The 20,538-nt window shown below is 36.8% G+C and overlaps 1 protein-coding gene across 11 annotated transcripts in view; it reads right to left on the bottom strand.

The window, feature by feature from the left end:
• Positions 1–20,538, bottom strand: part of BBX (BBX high mobility group box domain containing) — a 290,971-nt gene that overhangs the window by 146,552 nt on the left and 123,881 nt on the right. For 4 of the 11 annotated variants that reach the window (XM_081235761.1, XM_081235762.1, XM_081235760.1 and 1 more), the window contains one exon: positions 18,524–18,597. The exons of the other annotated variants lie outside the window; for them this stretch is intronic. The gene's annotated coding sequence lies outside the window, so the exon portion shown is untranslated. The remainder of the gene's footprint in view (positions 1–18,523; positions 18,598–20,538) is intronic. 11 annotated transcript variants of the gene reach the window in all.

Here is a 20,538-nt window from a genome sequence, read left to right as displayed (position 1 = left end):
ACTTCTATGTGAAATTTAAAAAATAAAACAAATGAGTATAAATGAATATGACAAAACAGAAACATAATTACAAATACAGAGAACAAACTAGTGGTTACCACTGGTGAGAGGGAAAGGGGGAGGAGGGGCAAGGTAAGGGTAGGGGATTAAGAGGTACAAATATTATGTATAAAATAAACAAGCTACAAGAATATATTGTACAGCACAGGGAATATAGCTAATATTTTAAGATAAATTCGAATGGAGTATAATGTATAAAATACTGAATCACTATGTTGTACAATATAATGTTGTAAATCAACTATACTTCAATAAAATGAATTAATTATTTTAAAAACTGCTTTCTCCAAAGGACCCATGGATCACCTAACCCAAACACCCTTTAATTTTTTTAAAAGATTTTTTTGGGGGATGTGGGCCATTTTTTTAAAAGTCTTTATTGAATTTGTTACAATACTGCTTCTGTTTTATGTCTTGGTTTTTTGGCCACATGGCATGTGGGATCTTAGCTCCCCGACCAGGGATCGAACCTGCACCCCCTGCACTGGAAAGCAAAGTCTTAACCTCTGGACCGCCAGGGAAGTCTCCCCAAACACCTTTTTTAAGCATTAACTGTCTCTACTTTTCTTGAAAACTCTCCCATCTTCCTTAGCACTATATTGCTCTTCCCACCAAAGACCTGACTGTTCTTCTTTCCTTTAGACGTCTCTTAACAAGTAGGTAGGTGTTTTCAGAGGTTCTGTCTTAGCCATATTTTCTACTTTCACCAATTTTCAAAGTTTCAGCTCCACCCCTCTCCTAAGCTATACCCATCTTCAACTGGAATCTCTTCCAAACTCACATCAAATTCATAAACGCATCCTATACATAATCAGATGGATACTCTCTGCATTTCAAATCCAATCCATCCCAAACTTCACCTTCCCCTCCCATAAATCAGTTTCTACTACTATCTCTCTACATCTGGTAGTAGGATTATCTAAACATCTACACTTAAATTAAAAACCTACCTCTGACTTCCTTTTCAACACACCTCCACCACTTCCTTCCCTCTTATGATTCCTTCTACATCCCCAACACAAGTTCAATCTGCTGCTAAATTCTACACATTAGTAGTTTGGTTCAAGCGATAAGACAGGATTTGTATTCTTTGAGAAACAGAGTGAAAGCTAAACTTACAATCACTAAAAACACACAGAAACAGACACACACAGGCTAAATAGTAGTAGGCATCAGACATTTGAGAAAATCATTGAAGGAATCCTTAAAAGTGAGTATCCATTAATTTTTGCCTTGCAAACTGGGAGATTTATTTGATTTTGTGAGTTGGATACCTCAATCCAAAATATTTTAAGATACATCCAGACAGGGTATAACCTTCATAATGTCTCCCACGATGGTCCTATTTACAACTCTCAAATCCTGTTAGAAAAACAAATTTCTTCTTACCTAGGATATGTATGCTAAAGCCCCCCAAACCAAACTTTCCAATGCCTACCTCTTTTCCCTTCCAATCCATCCCATTTATATTGTCTACTCAAAAATTTTCAGTGGTTTATCTGCCTTTAAGAAAAAAAAAGTAAACTCACTGTGACTTTTAAGACCCTCTTACATCTAGCTTGCGACCAAAATTTCCCATTTTACCCTCACAAACATCCCATCCAAATGGCAAAAGGAGTCTACAGGCATTCCTCGAAGATATTGTGGATTTGGATCCAGTCCACCTGAATACAGCAAATATCAACATAATAAAGCAAGTTGCACAAATTTTTTGGTTTCCCAGTGAATATAAAAGTATGTTTACACTATACTGTAGTCTATTAAGTGTGCAACAGCATTACACCTAAAAAAATGTACATGCCTTAATATTTTTTATGGCTAAAAAATGCTAACCATCATCTGAGCCTTCAACAAGTCATAAACTTTTTGTAATAATAACATCAAAGATCACTGACCACAGATCATTATGATGAATATAATAATAATGGAAAAGTTTGAAATATTGCAAGAATTACAAAAATGTGACAAAGAGACACAAAGTGGGCAAATGCTGTTGGAAAAAAATGATGCTGATAAACTTACTCGACATAGGGTTGTCTCACCTTCAATCTGTAAAATATGCAATATCTGCAAAGCACAATAAAATGAGGTATGCCTGTATTCGCCTTCTCCAGACTTCTGTATTTACTCCTCTGTGTAGTCTTCCCTGATATTCCTACCTGGGATTTTAGATCTTCCTCAGAACTCTTAATGAGGTTTATTTATCTACCTTTATTCTACTTAATTAGTTTGCCTTCTATTATCACATCGTGACCTTGACAGTGTCCAACACTTTGCACATAGTAAACATTTATCAGATAAACAAATAGAGGAGCAGAAAGTATATTACATTATCTTTTTTTTTTTTTTTTTGCGGTATGCGGGCCTCTCACTGTTGTGGCCTCTCCCGTCGCGGAGCACAGGCTCCGGACGCGTAGGCTCAGTGGCCATGGCTCACGGGCCCCACCGCTCTGCGGCATGTGGGATCTTCCCGGACCAGGGCACAAACCCGTGTCCCCTGCATCAGCAGGCGGACTCTCAACCACTGTGCCACCAGGGAAGCCCTACTCTATCTTTAAATAAAACATTTTTCCAATGAGATTACTATAGGGAGTTCAGGTTCTAAAAAGGAACACAAGAGCTGGAGAAAGAGTGCCAACACTCCTCACTCTTATAGGTGGGCCAGAAAGGTTTAGAATTTCAATATACAATACACTAATAATTGAAAAAATATATAACTAAAGTCTATAAAATCCATAGTTGTTATGGTTAGAAAGTTCACATATTTGACTAGGAAAAGGCAAAATTGCTATAAAAAGATCACAAACACCTAATACATACGCGCTAACTTACAGAGCAGCTTTTTGAAGGAACCAAGGTATTTTCATAGATGGTCCTAAATTATCTTCAAAACCAGTTTAGATACACTAGAGATATTCAAAATTAATAAATAAAAGTTACTAGGGACAAAGGACAAAGGTGTACTGCTTCGTGCTCATGTGCATGAAAATTATTAGAAAGAAAAATACTTTCTTCTCTTGAATCAATTCATTGTGAAATGCTAAGCCAATGACCTAAAATGAAGGGAAATTTTGCTTTTCTAGTTATGGAATAACAGACTAAGGTCATGAGTTCACAGCTGTTTAAAATTTTTTTAATTTTTTATAGTTATCAGGTTGAGATAATCAATTTACAAAAATAGCTCTCATACTTTAAAATTCATTAAGAATTTATAATATAGCTCCTTGTTTTGTTAAAATAATTATAGTCTTTGAAGAAAATTGTGTAATTATAAAAATGTACTATTATGCTTAAATAATTTACTTGTTGTTTGAAGTGATAATTTTGTTAATACCAACAGTATGAGGTGATAATATTCCTGAAATAACTATAATCCACTGAATGATAGATGACTTATGTCCTAATACTTTCATATATTTGAGCTTTGATTACGCTTTAATAAAATTGCAAAGTTAAATTGGGCGAAGTATAATTAAACTCAAACATCTATTATTATGATTGTATAGAAAATATTTTAAGATATCTAACAATATAAAGAATAAATGTTATTCTTTCCTAATGGCTTAAAGCAAGCCAATCCTGTATTCTATAGACTTTTAATATAAGATGTGCAGTATAATGACATTTCCCTTGTTTTGAATAGAGACAATAACATGCTTGAAATTCCATTTCAAGGAACAGTTAAAGCAGTAAAAAAAAAGTCAAAGGGCACTTTTGACCCACTGTCATTGTGAGTACAAACGTTTTCTTAGCAACCCTGCCAATGTGCTGAGTTGCAGTGTACCCTGCAGCACTTTTAATCCTCTTAAGAACCTTACATGGTCAGTATTCACCCCATTTCACAGATGAAGTTAAGTAACTTTCTCACAGCCCAATCAGTAAACAACTGAGTTAGATGTAGTCTTGTGTAGAGTCCATCTGCCTCCACAGCCTATGCTTCTGAGATCAAATTACAGCTGAAAAAAATGATCCATTTAAATGTGTCTTCTATAAGGAAATCTTTAAGTTTCTACCTATTCATAGGAATCTCCAGGACGCAATAGTGATCATTATGCAGTTGACAATCTAGAGGCAAGAATAAGAATGTTTATAAGCATTAGGAAGTAAAAGTTCTAAAATATTTTTCACAGGCACATTATAAACTCTAATGTATGGAATAGTTTATAATAATAGAAGTAATCGTTAAAAATTCTATGTCTTTGATGATTAGGTAAAAATTCATAAAAAAGAGACATAACTGGGACACCTTTACCATCAACAAGATAGATTTATCTTATGTTCTCTAAAAAGTGAAACTATCAGTGAATAATAAGGAAAAGCAACACCCATTATGTTAGGAAAAACTAAACCTTCGAACTTGAAAACTATCATTCCTTTAAGTATTCATTTCACCAAATGAACTGAAAGATGAACTGTATGCGTCATCAAATGGCAGGACAAAATGACTGCTATAGGAAGAGGTTTGGGATTTAAATAGGGGATTGACAGTGACTGCTGATTTCAAACTTTTCTCTATCTTCTCTTTATATAATACACCCATTTGATGACATGGAAACTCTAACAAAGCTGAAAACATAGCAGATATTCAAAAACAATATTAAGGGCATGGTTCAGTTTCAATTTGTGCCCATCTGGGTGCTGCCTGGATAGACAGATGGACATATACTCCTCTGCACATGGATACATCTCACATTCTGTAGGTTTCACTCTCTCTAATCTTCTAATTAGTGTGGCAAAACTAAGAATGCTTTTGGGCTTCCCTGGTGGCGCAGTGGTTGAGAGTCCGCCTGCCGATGCAGGGGACACGGGTTTGTGCCCCGGTCTAGGAAGATCCCACATGCCGCAGAGCGGCTGGGCCCATGAGCCATGGCCGCTGAGCCTGCGCGTCTGGAGCCTGTGCTCCACAACGGGAGAGGCCACAGCAGCGAGAGGCCCGCGTACCACAAAAAAAAACAAACAAAAACAAAAACTAAGAATGCTTGCTGTTCACCACATAAATGGTATCTTCTTATTATTTAAGCCTTATTCAGAAGCCAGTTCCTCCCCATCTAGCTGGCTCTTTCAAGAAACCTGTACACTGTATGTGCCTATGATAACTCAACACCTTAAAACATTACATTCCTGAAGAGGAATACTTCGGCCTCAAAGAGATGTTTGGTAATAAATGACTTTACAATAAAAGTTAAGGAAACACTGAAATAATTAGATACCTCATCTACTTTTTAAGAACAGTAATATAACCATGGCAGAGGCAGAACAAATTAAGCAAATTATAAACGTCTATAAAACCAAAACACAATGCTCTTCCCTAACATCTTTATAGATCAAGTTGAATATGGAAATATCCTAAAAATAGTACCCCTAAGAAGAAAACATCTAAATGTGGACTTTAGTCAACCTTTCGGTTACATATTAACTGAATCCAGGTACCATATAGCATCTCTTTAGGCCCAGCCTGAACCAGTCTGCCTTGCTTAAATCTCAGAACCTTAACAGTCACTCCACTCACAGGGCCACTGATGGAGTGTTAGGGAAGTTCTTGGCAGAAGGCTCACAACTCTTAATAAACCCCTGCTGACTCAATGTACACTACAAATGAGCCAACAGCTACCCAGAAATTTTTTGCTTCTCATTTTAAGTTCTTTTTTTCTTTTTTAATTTTTTTTTTTTTTTTGCGGTATGCGGGCCTCTCACTGTTGTGGCCTCTCCCGTTGCGGAGCACAGCCTCCGGACACGCAGGCTCAGCGGCCATGGCTCACAGGCCCAGCCGCTCCGTGGCATGTGGGATCTTCCCAGACCGGGGCACGAACCCGTGTCCCCTGCATCGGCAGGCGGACTCTCAACCAGTGCGCCACCAGGGAAGCCCTCTTTTTTAATTTTTAAAATAAATTTATGTATTCATTTATTTTTGGCTGCATTGGATCTTCTTTGCTGCGCGCGGGCTTTCTCTAGTTGCGGTGAGCAGGAGCTACTCTTTGTTGCGGTGAGCAGGCTTCTCATTGCACTGGCATCTCTAGCTGTGGAGCACAGGCTCTGGGCACACGGGCTTCAGTAGTTGTGTCGTGCGGGCTCAGTAGTTGTGGCACACAGGCTCTAGAGTGCAGGCTCAGTAGTTGTGGCACACCAGCTTAGTTGCTCTGCAGCATGTGGGATCTTCCCAGACCGGGGCTCAAACCCGTGTCCCCTGCACTGGCAGGCAGATTCTTAACCACTGTGCCACCAGGTAAGTCCTTTATTTTAAGTTCTTAAGCTTACTAACATTTATTGATTATAGGACTAACTGCAACTTAAAGGCACAGAAAGATGTATTTTTAAGGAACACTCCCCTCCCTGAACTCAGATTGGGAAGAACAACTATCTCCAGGTAGACCTGGGGATGTTTATTAACATAAAAGTCAATGGAATACATGATTAATAAATGTGAACTCCTGTATTACCAATTCACCAAATGTTCACTAAACAAGTTCCACATGCCAGACACTGTTTCTACATTTGGAGTATATAGCCATCAACAAACTAGACTCTCTAATGTAAACTTAAGTCTCTTGGCTTCTTCAAGAGGTTACCTGAAAAAAATTACATGTATATACTCGTATACATTTATACTTATCTGTGTATGTACAGAATATCCAGTAAATGCAGTACATATTTTACATTAAAATGTATGGAAATTCTGACTGAAATGTTATGAGAAATTTTACCCCATTTGATCCATTTCTTTTCCTGGAGAAACACAATTCTCTGTAATAGAGATCAGAGGGAATATGGACTTCAGTATAAAAATAATTTATCCATCACCTTTATGTCTGACTTTATTTGTACTGTCCTTAACTAGTAAATTCAATAACAGTAGACTGATCCTACTGTCTACAGAAGAAATACATTGCTAAAGCTTATCATATACAAGGCTTGAGTTTCAGTCATTCTGTAAATAGCTTTAGAGGGAAACCGAAATCAAAAGCAGATAAGGAGATTGGTTCAAGACAGCGGACTAGAAGGACCGCTATCATTTCATCTTGCAAGAGCACCAGAATCACGACTAAATGCTAAAGAGTCATCAACAGGAAGACACTGGAACTCACCAAAAAAGATACCCCACATCCAAAGACAAAGGACAAGCCACAATGAGACGGTAGAAGGGGCACAATCACAATAAAATCAAATCCCATAACGGCTGGGTGGATGACTCAAAAACTGCAGAACACTTATACCACAGAAGTCCACCCACTGGAGTGACAGTTCTGAGTCCCACGTCAGGCTTCCCAAATGGGGGTCCGGGAACGGGAGAAGGAATTCCTAGAGAATCAGACTTTGAAGGCTAGTGGGATTTGACTGCAGGACTTTGACAGGACTGGGGGAAACAGAGACTCCACTCTTGGAGGGCACACACAAAGTAGTGTGCACATCAGGACCCAGAGGAAGGAGCAGTGACCCCATAGGAGACTGAACCAGGCCTACCTGCTAGTGTTGGAGGGTCTCCTACAGAGGCGGGGGATGGCCGTGGCTCACTGTGGGGACAAGGACACTGGCAGAAGTTCTGGGAAATACTCCTTGGCATGAGCCCTCCCAGAGTCTGCCATTAGGCCCACCAAAGAGCCTGCAGCATCCTGTGCTGGGTTGCCTCAGGCCAAACAACCAACAGGGAGGGAACCCAGCCACACCCATCAGCAGACAAGCAGATTAAAGCTTTACTGAGCTCAGCCCACCAGAGCAACACCCAACTCTACCCACCATCAGTCCCTCCCATCAGAAAGCTTGCACAAGGCTCTTAAATAGCCTCATCCACCAGAGGGCAGAGAGTAGAACAAAGAAGAACTACAGTCCTGCAGCCTGTGGAACGAAAACCACATTCACAGAAAGACAGATAAAATGAAAAGGCAGACAGCTATGTAACAGATGAAGGAGCAAGATAAAACCCAGAAAAACAATTAAATGAAGTGGAGATAGGCAACCTTCCAGAAAAAGAACTCACAATAATAATAGTGAAGATGATCCAGGACTTCAGAAAGAAAATGGAGGCAAAGATCAAAAGATGCAAGAAATGTTTAACAAACACCTAGGAGAATTAAAGAACAAACATCTAGAAGAATTAAAGAACAAATAAACAGAGATGAACAATACAATAACTAAAATGAAAAATACACTAGAAGGATTCAATAGCAGAATAACTGAGGCATAAGAATGGATAACTGACCTTGAGGACAGAGTGGTGGAATTCACTGGTATGGAACAATATTAAGAGACCTCTGGGACAATATTAAATGCAACCACATTCGCATTATAGGGGTACCAGAAGGAGAAGAGAGAAAGGACCCGAGAAAATATTTGAAGAGATTATAGTCAAAAACTTCCCTAACATGGGAAAGGAAATAGCCACCCAAATCCAGGAAGTGCCGAGTCCCAGGCAGGATAAACCCAAGGAGAAACACACCGAGAAACATAGTAATCAAACTAACAAAAATTAAAGACAGAGAAAAATTATTAAAAGCAACAAGGGAAAAATAACAAATAACATGCAAGGGAACTCCCATAAGGTTAACAGCTGATTTCTCAGCAGAATCTCTACAAGCCAGAAGGGAGTGGCACAATATATTTAAAGTGATGAAAGGGAAGAACCTAAAACCAAGACTACTCTACCTAGCAAGGATCTCATTCAGATTCGACAGAGAAATCAAAAGCTTTACAGAGAAGTAAAAGCTAAGTGAATTCAGCATCACCAAACCAGCTCTACAATAAATGCTAAAGGAACTTCTCTAAGTGGGAAACACAAGAGAAGGAAAGGACCTACAAAAGCAAACTCAAAACACTTAAGAAAATGGTAATAGGAACACACATATGGATAATTACTTTAAATGTAAATGGATTAAATGCTCCATCCAAAAGACACAGACTGGCGGAATGGATACAAAAACAAGACCCATATATATATATGTTGTCTACAAGAGACCCACTTCAGACCTAGGGACACACACAGACTGAAAGTAAGGGGATGCAAAAAGATATTCCATGCAAATGGAAATCAAAAGGATGCTGGAGTAGCAATACTCGTATCAGATGAAATAGACTTTAAAATAAAGAATGTTACAAGAGATAAGGAAGGACACTACATAATGATTAAGGGACCAATCCAAGAAGAAGATATAACAGTTATAAATATATATGTACCCAACATAGGAGCACCTAAAAACATAAGACAAATGCTAACAGCTATAAAAGAGGAAATCGACAGTAACACAGTAATAGTGGGGGACTTTAACACCTCACTTACACCAATGGACAGATCAGCCAGACAGAAAATTAATAAGGAAATAAAAGCTTTAAATGACACAACAGACCAGATAGATTTAATTGATATTTATAGGACATTCCATCCAAAAACAGCAGATTACACTTTCTTCTCAAGTACACACGGAACATTCTCCAGGATAGGTCATATCTTGGATAACAACCCAAGCCTCAGTAAATTTAAGAAAATTGAAATCATATCAAGCATCTTTTCCAACCACAATATATAAGATTAGAAATAAATTACAGGGAAAAACACATAAAAAACACAAACACATGGAGGCTAAACAATACGTTACTAAATAACCAAGAGACCACTGAAGAAATCAAAGAGGAAATCAAAAAATACCTAGAGACAAATGACAACGAAAACATGATGATCCAAAACCTATGGGATACAGCAAAACCAGTTCTAAGAAGGAAGTTTATAGCAATACAATACTACCTCAAGAAACAAGAAAAATCTGAAATAACAATGTAACGTTACACCTAAAGGAACTAAGGAAAGAAGAACCAACAAAACCCAGAGTTAGCAGAAGGAAAGAAATCATAAAGATCAGAGCAGAAATAAATGAAATAGAAACAAAGAAAACAACAGCAAAGATCAATAAAACTAAAAGCCAGTTCTCTGAGAAGACAAACAAAATTGATAAACCTTTAGCCAGACTCATCAAGAAAGGAGGGAGAGAACTCAAGCCAACAAAATTAGAAATGAAAAAGGAGAAGTTACAATGGACACAGCAGAAATACAGAGCATCATAAGAGACTACTATAAGCAACTCTTTGCCAATAAAATGGATAATCTGGAAGAAATGGACAAAGTTTTAGAAAAGTATAACCTTCCAAGACTGAACCAGGAAGAAACAGAAAATATGAACAGACCAATCACAAGTAATGAAATTGAAATTGTGATTAAAAATCTTCCAACAAACAAAAGTCCAGGACCAGAAGGCTTCACAGGCGAACTCTATCAAACATTTAGAGAAGAGCTAACATCCAACCTCTCAAACTCTTCCAAAAATTGCAGAGGAAGGAACACTCCCCAACTCATTCTACAAGGTCACTGTCACCCTGATACCAAAACCAAAGATACTACAATAAAAGAAAATTACACACCAATATCACTGATGAATATAGATGCAAAAATCCTCAACAAAATACTAGCAAACAATATCCAACAACACATTAAAAGGATCATACACCATGATCAAGTGGGATTTATCACAGGGATGCAAGGATTCTTCAATATATGCAAATCAATCAATGTGATACACCATAGTAACAAATTGAAGAAAAACCATATGATCACCTCAATGGATGCAGAAAAAGCTTTTGACAAAATTCAACATCCATTCATGATAAAAACTCTCCAGAAAATGGCCATAGAGGGAAACTACCTCAGCATAATAAAGGTCATATATGACAAACCCACAGCAAACATCATTCTCAATGGTGAAAAACTGAAAGCATTTCCTCTAAGATCAGGAACAAGACAAGGATGTCCACTCTCACCACTATTATTCAACATAGTTTTAGACGTTCTAGCCACAACAATCAGAGAAGAAAAAGAAATAAAAGGAATACAAATTGGAAAAGAAGAAGTAAAACTGTCACTGTTTGCAGATGACACTATAAATACACTATATATAGATAATCATAAAGATGCCACCAGAAAACTACTAGAGCTAATCAATGAATTTGGTAAAGTTGCAAGATACAAAATTAATACACAGAACTCTCTTGCATTCCTATACACTAACAATGAAAGATCAGAAAGAGAAATTAAGGAAACAATCCCATTCACCACTGCAACAAAAAGAATAAAATACCTAGCAATAAACCTACCTAAGGAGGTAAAAGACCTGTACTCAGAGAACTATAAGACACTGATGAAAAAAATCAAAGATGACACAAACAGATGGAGAGATATACCATGTTCTTGGATTAGAAGAATCAATATTGTGAAAATGACTACACTACCCAAAGCCATCTACAAATTCAATGCCATCCCTATCAAATTACCAATGGCATTTTTTACAGAACTAGAACAAAAAATTTTCAAAATTTGTATGGAGACACAAAAGACCCTGGATAGCCAAAGCAGTCTTGAGGGAAAAAAACAGAGCTGGAGGAATCAGACTCCCTGACTTCAGACTATACTACAAAGCAACAGTAATCAAGACAATATAGTACTGGCACAAAAATAGAAATATAGATCAATGGAACAGGATAGAAAGCCCAGAGATAAACCCACGCACGTATGGTCAACTAATCTATGACAAAGGAGGCAAGGATATACAATGGAGAAGAAACAGTCTCTTCAAAAGTGGTATGGGGAAAACTGGGCAGCCACATGTAAAAGAATGAAATTAGAACACTCCCTAACACCACACACAAAAATAAATTCAAAATGAATTAAAGACCTAAATGTAAGACCGGACACTATAAAATTCTTAGAGGAAAACATAGGAAGAACACTCTTTGACATAAATCACAGCAAGACCTTTTTTGGCCCACCTCCTAGAGTAATGGAAATAAAAACGAAAATAAACAAATGGGACCTAATGAAACTTCAAAGCTTCTGCACAGCAAAGGAAACTGTAAACAAGATGAAAAGACAATCCTCAGAATGGGAGAAAATATTTGCAAACGAATCAACAAAGGATTAATCTCCAAAATGTATAAACAGCTCATGCAGCTCAATATTTAAAAAAACGACCCAATCCAAAAATGGGCAGAAGACCTAAACAGACATTTCTCCAAAGAAGACATACAGATGGCCAAGAAGCACATGAAAAGCTGCTCAACATCACTATCATTATTAGAGAAATGCAAATCAAAACTACAATGAGGTATCACATCACACTGGTTAGAATCTGCATCATCAGAAAATCGCAAACAACCAATGCTGCAGAGGGTATGGAGAAAAGGGATTCCTCTTGCACTGTTGATGGGAATGTAAATTGATACAGCCACTATGGAGAACAGTATGGAGGTTCCTTAAAAAACTACAAATAGAATTACCATATGACCCAGCAATCCCACTACTGGGCATATACCCAGAGAAAAACATAATTCAAAAAGACACATGCACCCCAATGTTCAATGCAGCACTATTTACAATAGCCAGGTCATGGAAGCAACCTAAATGCCCATTGACAGATGAATCAATAAAGAAGATGTGGTACATATATACAATGGAATATTACTCAGCCGTAAAAAGGAACAACATTGGGTCATTTGCAGAGACGTGGATGGACCTAGAGACTGTCATACAGAGTGAAGTAAGTCAGAAAGAGAAAAACAAATATCGTATATTAACGCATATATGTGGAATCTAGAAAAACGGTATAGATGAACTGGTTTGCAAGGCAGAAATAGAGACACAGATGTACAGAACAAAAGGATGCACACCAAAGGGGGAAAGCGGGGGGTGGGGGGTGGTGTGTGTGGGGGGATGAATTGGAAGATTGGGCTTGACATATATACACTAATATGTATAAAATAGATAACTAATAAGAACCTGCTGTATAAAAAAGTAAAATAAAATTTTAAAAAAAGGTAGATAAATGAGTTAAAATAATTTTCAACCAATTAAACTGTCATCCACAAAATTAGATCAGTTCTCAAGAGCTTATCCTTTAGTCTATAAACACACAAGATGAGAAAAAAATTTACAAATCAATTTAAAGTTATTTTATACAAAGGTACATGTCTCAAAGGTTTGTTTCCTTTGGAGTATGTTTTGTTTTTGTAAAGGCATCAAATCACCAGAAACTGAAATTATTCTAGTGACACAGAACACACATATTAGAAAAAGTTTAAAGATAAAACGAAGAGTTAAGCTGAGCCTCCATCAATGCTATTACCCATCAGTAATCCCAAACACCCATCAACTGACTTACCTAATAGAAAAAGTTCCTATTGTGTAGTAGAAAGAAGTACTATACAAATGTTCAAAGAATTGCACTTAGACTATCATACTTGAGAAATACAATGATTACCTAGCTCAAGAGCTGATATCAGAGGAAAGAAGGGAAAGGAGGAGGAAGAAAAAAGTGGATAAAAAAAGAGAGAGAGGGAGGCAGGAAAATAAACAGGTAGAATAGCAGATTTAGGACTCCATGGCTTCTGCTGGCTTTATTTCAAATAAACATTCTCTTCTTTCTGTTTTCCAGAATCTTTAAGAGTATGCCATTTCCCTGTTGAATTCACAGTGATTCACAAAGTAAAAGAATATAGCCTTGAAAAAATGTGAATTGGCTCGATTATAGTAAGCAGAAACAGATACAACTCAAAAGAGTAATCATCTTATTCCTCAACCTAATTTTCAAATACATTCCATTCCTAGATAACAATGAATACACATGGAAATCAATTTTTACAATGATGTAATTCCTCCATCATACAAAACACTCTAATTTTCAAGTTCTTAGATTTGATCCCTTCACTTGAAAGACACTTTTTCATGCACAGTGACTTCAAAGTGGAAGAAATATGAATTCAGTAATTTCAAATGCCTCCCATCTCAAAGATCCAAAGATATTTTTAGTCTTAGATGACTATAATAAACCACATTTTCTTGTTTATAGATTAAATAACATAGAAAGTTTTTGTTTTTTTTTTAACTTTCACTTCACTCTTTGGCACAGAAAAACAATTACCTCTGGGATGAACTGAACTGGTTGCCCTCAAATTCATATGATGAAACCTCAAAGCCCAATGTGATTATACTTGGAGATAGACCCTAGAAGTATGTAAAAGTTAAGTAAGGTCATTAGGGTGGGGCCATTATCTGATAGAACTGGTGTCCTTTTAAGAAGGAGAAGAAACCAGAGCACACTTTCTACACACACACACACACACACACACACACACACAAGGTCATGTGAGGACACAGCAAGAAGGCAACTGTCCATATGCCAGGAAGAGCAACCACACCAGAGACAGAATTTGTCAGCATCTTTATCATGGGCTTTTAGCCTCCAGAACTGTTAAAAAATATCTGCTGTTTCAGCCACCCAGTCTGTGGTATTTTGTTATGGCAGCCCAAGCAGACTATATCATCTCTAAAAATTAAAAGATTCTATTTTTGAAATAGTTTTACTCTATCAATAATCCAGATGAGGGGACTTCCCTGGTGGTCCAGTGGTTAAGACTCTGTGCTCCCAGTGTAGAGAGCCCAGGTTTGATCCCTGGTCAGGGAACTAGATCCCACATGCATGTCGCAACTACAAGTTCTCATGCCGCAACCAAGAGTCCGCATGCCGCAACTAAAAGATACTGTATGCGCCAACGAAGATCCCACGTGCCGCAACTAAGACCCAGCACAGCCAAATAAACAAACACACAAAAAATCCAGCTGAATATGTAACTCATAGTTGTTGCAACAGTGATTCGTTTATGAAGAGAAGTGCCTGGAGCAATCTGAAGAATAATTCACTCCAAAATTATTTATATATGTGTGTGTTGTTCTACATTAAATTGTCATTTGGAAATAGCATAAAGCTTTGAACCCCTAAGAGATATCCTCTGTTGTCCTGATTCTGAGTGCAAGGGGACAATGCCAACAGAGAAGTCCTCGAAGGAATCTAAATAATCTCACCCTCACTGGAAAACAGCAGCATAAAAGTCTTGAAATAGAAATGCTGATTCTTTTGAAACCAAACAACATTTGCTCTACATGGTGAAGAAAATTTCTGTGGCACTGTCTCCTGTTCTTGTACCTTGTGCATCGAGATTATATAAAATTTGATTTCTTTGATGCTGACCTCATTAATATCCAGAGTCAAGGCCATATATCCACCTTTGGCAATCACTCTGTCCTTAGGATTTCTATGTTCTCAGTGGCAAGAAGTGATTTATTAGATCATAGGGTGACTAGTATTTCTACAGGATTCACTCTTTCAGTGGTAACTGTAGAATATATAGGCTCTTATGCATTCAGGACAATTTGTTAAAACTCAAAGTATGTGTGTGTAAATATAAATATGCAAACACAGTTTAGACATACATACACTGTAATAAAGGTATACTATAGTGCATTCAAGATTATTGAACTATGATCATATTTTTCTTAACTACCATTTCTTGACTGCATCCCATGTGCCAGGCAGTGTATCAACACTCAACAGAATTCCCTTATTTAATTATCAGAATTCCATGAGGTAGAGATTGTTATCTGATATTAAGATGAGAAAACAAAATTTCAGAGAGGTTACATAAACACCCAAATTCTTTCAATTTAAAAGTTCCAGAACTACGGTTTATGCCTAAGTTTCTCTGAATCCACAGATGTCTAAGAATGTTCCTTTTCCCCAATCTTAAAGAACTATGAACTATCAAACAAAGCACTGTTTATATACTCCTTGATATTTAAATCATCTTAGTCCACACAAGTCTGGTAGCAATGTTTTATAAAACCTGTGGGATTAATCAAATCAACATTGGTTGAGTTCATAATGCCTAGCAATTTTCTAGAAAACTTAGGAGAGAATAATGCAATCACTATATATTGAATACGACTTCGAGTGAAGTACATCAGAAAACCCATGGGATTCAATTGTTAACCACCCTATAGTATCTGCATTTTTTCTCTCTAGAATGATTCCTTAAATTGATCTTAAGTAGAAGCATTTGGTTACCATTACATGGTAAAATTATTGTATTACTACCCGAAAAAGCAAAGTACCCATTTTCTCATGCTCTTCCTCTATATCCAATTAGATAACATCTGTCAAAAGTTCTTAACTTAGTAAACATAGGTAAGAAGTTATTATGAGAATCATTATTTCCCTTCTCTAACTCTGTATGCAAACCACAGAGGGTCCAGTCTGCAGTAATTTTCATTCATTTTAAAACAACTTATAAAACAATAAGGTAAGTAAGTTTAATATAGACTGTATTTCCACTTATTGCATAGTGGAAAAGTGATAATGTTCAAAACTTAATGAAACTCTTGAATTGTATCAGCTCCTCATTCCTTAAAACTTGTCACAGGGTTTCAAAGCTCAATGTGTTCCACGTAACTACAAGAGGATTCATAGTCAAATAACTTTCCATGTTAAACAGATTCATTTACTACAGGACTTCCTGGAAGCTTAACATACTAGGTGCATTCTGTCTGTCTAGAAGAACCCTAGACAGGATTATGTAGATATTATCCTTAAAATATGCATTATGCCTCCCTATCAGCCTTCCCCTACCCCACCTCTCTTAAAAGGCCACTCCTATCCAATGACATGAGTTGGCCATGTGACATGCTTTAGCCAGTGAAATATAAGAGGTAGTGACATATACCACCTCTCAGCAGCAGTTTAAAGAGCCCAGATTCCACCATCATTCCTTTCTCCTTTTGCCACAAGACTTAAGAATCCCAGAGAGGTTGTCCTTCAGCTTTGGTTCAGGAATGAAGAGGATATGGAGCAGAGTGGCAGCAAATTCATCAAGAACATGAAAATGAGCGAGAAAGAAACTTTTCCTGCTATAAACCACTAAGACTTGGGGATTCTCTGGATACTTAAACAAAACTTTGCCTAAGCTAACTAAAATAGCATGTTTCCCAGATTTACTGAAGCCTGGCATCATTCTGCTCGGTAACATTTTCCAAAATTTGTTTCCTAAATTACTCCTGATTTTGTATGACGATTTTCTGTTAGTTAATACTGTATTTAAGATGAATATATAGTTATGCTAGAAGTATAAAGTCTCGGTCTTCTTAAATTTTATCAGCATTTTTTGTCAATTTCTGCTTACAGTCAATAAAAATATTGTATTAAAATAATCTGATTAACATTTAGAGATCATAGATGAGATGGCTACTTAAGTCAAGACTGCCAACAACTACTGATTAATGATTAATTTTCTGAATAGGTAATATAAAAGGTCCTGCTTTACTTTCTATATATGTATTCATATTCAGAAAACTAAGAATACTGCCGCAAAGTTAATTTTCTTTGTATCTCACTATACTCGATTGCCTTTAGGATTAGTAATCGAGAACGTATTTGACATTTCAGTATAGATACTCAAATATTCTGTAGTCTATTCTGCTGACCCAGTAAAACCATAATCAACTGTATCCTAACTGGCATTTGTAAATCCAGAATTTCTATTTCTAACTTCATTGTGCCTTAAAGGATAGCACAGAAAGGAGGAAACATAACTAAAACCCAATCTTCTCACTGGCAATAAGATTTTGTTGTTGTTTCAATATCCTAGTAAACACACAAGCTAAATGGCATTTATTTATTTTTACAATGTGTACAATCCTAGACTGCAACATTCAGAAGAATGGTTCAGAGGCCTTATATTTATACTCATATCATAAAAGCAACATTCAGTCATATACTTACTAAAACAAAAAAGGTAGACACAGATATTCTAGACAGACCTAATAAGCTATCAAAAATACTTAAGAATAGAAAAGATTTAAGGTTTCAATGAATAAAAAAATTAAAAAGTAAGTTCATGTCCTAAAAATTGCAACTAAACAATATTTACTACTTCTGTTAATTTTAATTTATATTAAATTCCTTGGTCTTATAAATCATCAGTTCACCATAAAGTATTCAAACATCAGTAAAGCAATCACACATTTTCATTCCCAGACTGAGAAAACTCTATGCATTTAAGTAATCATGACCAAAATTAATCTTAAAATATTCCTAAAGAAGCAGTTTTGAATATAATTTATATACAAGAGGACAGAATTATAGTATCTGTGAGTTTCAAAGTTTGATATAATTTGCCACATGTATATATTTTAAAATCTCAACTTTTTCAGGCAATACATAAAAAGGTTTTGGGGGAACAGACCAATGTAATATTTATTTAAGTATGTATTCTCTAGATAATTAGGACTTCAATAAATGGACTTTTCATCAACAGCCCATTACTGTGGAGAAACAAACCAGAGATTCTAAAATAGTTAATTTTTTTAAATTCATGATTTTAAAGGAAAATTTAACTTACTTGATGATAGAGATTCAAGTGTCACTTTAAAAATACTAATAAAATTGACCAAAAAAATACTCCATTATCACACTTCCCTGATCAATACGGAAGGTGAATCCATCAGACAGGAAAAAGTTGAGACCAGCTCTGTTACCACTTAGCTCCTGGCTGTTTAACTGCTTCCAGGTAAGTAAGTAAGATGCACCCGCAGGGCTGCTCTTACCGGTCAAGTCAAGACTTTCCATTGTGATTTCAATGGAACATCAGAGCTTCCAGCTTCTGTGATGCAGCAGAATTCTGTGAAGGACCCATAGCAAAGTGATTAAAATGGTGAGCCAGGAAGCCCTTTCAAACAAAGCTGACACTTATTCTCCTTTAGCAAAATAATCCCTAAATAAGATGAATAACAGCCAAGCAATCAAAATCAGGAAAGTTATTAAACATCCCTCTACTAACACTATTTAGGAAAAAAGACCTAAAGTGTTTATTGTCAACTTTAATTTAACAAAAAGTCACTAAAATTACTTAATGGGAATTCTGAGACTAAAGTTACAGAGACAAAGAATTACAGGCAATCACTTCTTAGCTTTCTGACTAAATTCAGGTGTAGAGGTACAGGTGAATTCTCTGGAAAAACATGAAATTATATTGACATCCTGACTAAATTCAGGTTATTTGAAATGACTGGCCCAACCCATACAGTTAAGCTGTGGTTCAGATGTTAATATCTTATATTTTATCTTTTAAATGTTTTAAAGATAACAAGTGAAACCAAGATAGTTTTTGTTTAAGGTGGGGAGTGGGGGGAACACATACAAATAGAGAAAAGCTGTAAGTAAAAAATTACTTTCTAGCTACATATGATGAAATAAATATAAGAGGATCAAAATCAACAAGAGTGGGCCTCCCTGGTGGCGCAGTGGTTGAGAGTCCGCCTGCTGATGCAGGGGATACGGGTTCGTGCCCCGGTCTGGGAGGATCCCATATGCCGCGGAGCGGCTGGGCCCGTGAGCCATGGCCGCTGGGCCTGCGCATCCGGAGCCTGTGCTCCACAACGGGAGAGGCCACAACAGTGAGAGGCCCACATACCGCAAAAAGAAAAAAAAAAAAAAAAAATCAACAAGAGTATACAAATTAAATGAACATTTTACGTTAATACTGCAAATATAGACATACACTTAAACTGTATCTTTTTAAAAAATTATTTCAGCTTCTGAGACATTCGTTTAGTTTCTCAAGTGCTTCATGGTAATACTAAATTCACACTCAACTAAGAGAGACAATTTCCTACCCTCCTGCAGATTATGACAATATATTTCCTTACAATCAGTAGGTTATAACACACTCTAGAAATCGGGTATCACTTACTGGCTTACAGCTTGATCAATACTGTTAGTCATTTTATGGCTTGGCTAAAGTTTTTTCCCTAATCAGCCACTACAATATGGAAGAACTGGCTCTTACACATTAAATATCAAAAATGTGTAATGATGCATCTGAGTAATCCTAACAACACTTAGATGATTCAGTTGTCACCCAGTGCTATGGAAGAGAACAACAGCTTGAAAGAATAAATAAAATATTAAACGGCCTCACGTGGCTTCACACAAGACACTACTCATTCATCTACATTTTTTAAAACAAGGGTATGGATGAAAGAATAAATCCAGATCTTTGACGAAAACTACAAAGGACACATGAATACTTTCAAATTAAATGCCTATGTTTTTATCAAGGAAGTGTACAATTCTAAAAACTGATTAAATAAATGATATAAAAGTCTATCCTTAATTATCATAAACTAGGCAACTAACATTAAAACTGCTGTTTTGGGCTTCCTTGGTGGCTCAGTGGTTAAGAATCCGCCTGCCAATGCAGGGGACACAGGTTCGAACCCTGGTCTGGAAAGATTCCACATGCCTCAGAGGAACTAAGCCCGTGGGCCACAACTACTGAGCCTGCGCTCTAGAGCCCGCGAGCCACAACTACTGAAACCCGCACACCTAGATCCCGTGCTCCACAACAAGAGAAGCCACCGCGATGAGAAGCCTACGCACCACAACAAAGAGTAGTCCCGGCTCGCCACAGCTATAGAAAGCCCACGCGCAGCAATGAAGACCCAACACGGCCAAAAATAAATAAATTTTTTTTAAAAACTGCTGTTTTAAGAAAATCACATGTACTATCTCATATATTTATTTCCATACTTTTTCTTCATATAAATCCAAAAAAGTCAGT

This window comes from Mesoplodon bidens (assembly GCF_964165515.1).
Source record: "Mesoplodon bidens genome assembly, chromosome: 5".
In the NCBI taxonomy this organism is placed as follows: Eukaryota; Metazoa; Chordata; class Mammalia; order Artiodactyla; family Ziphiidae; genus Mesoplodon; species Mesoplodon bidens.
Note: the sequence above shows the minus strand (reverse complement) of the source record. Positions and strands in the feature narration are given on the sequence as shown.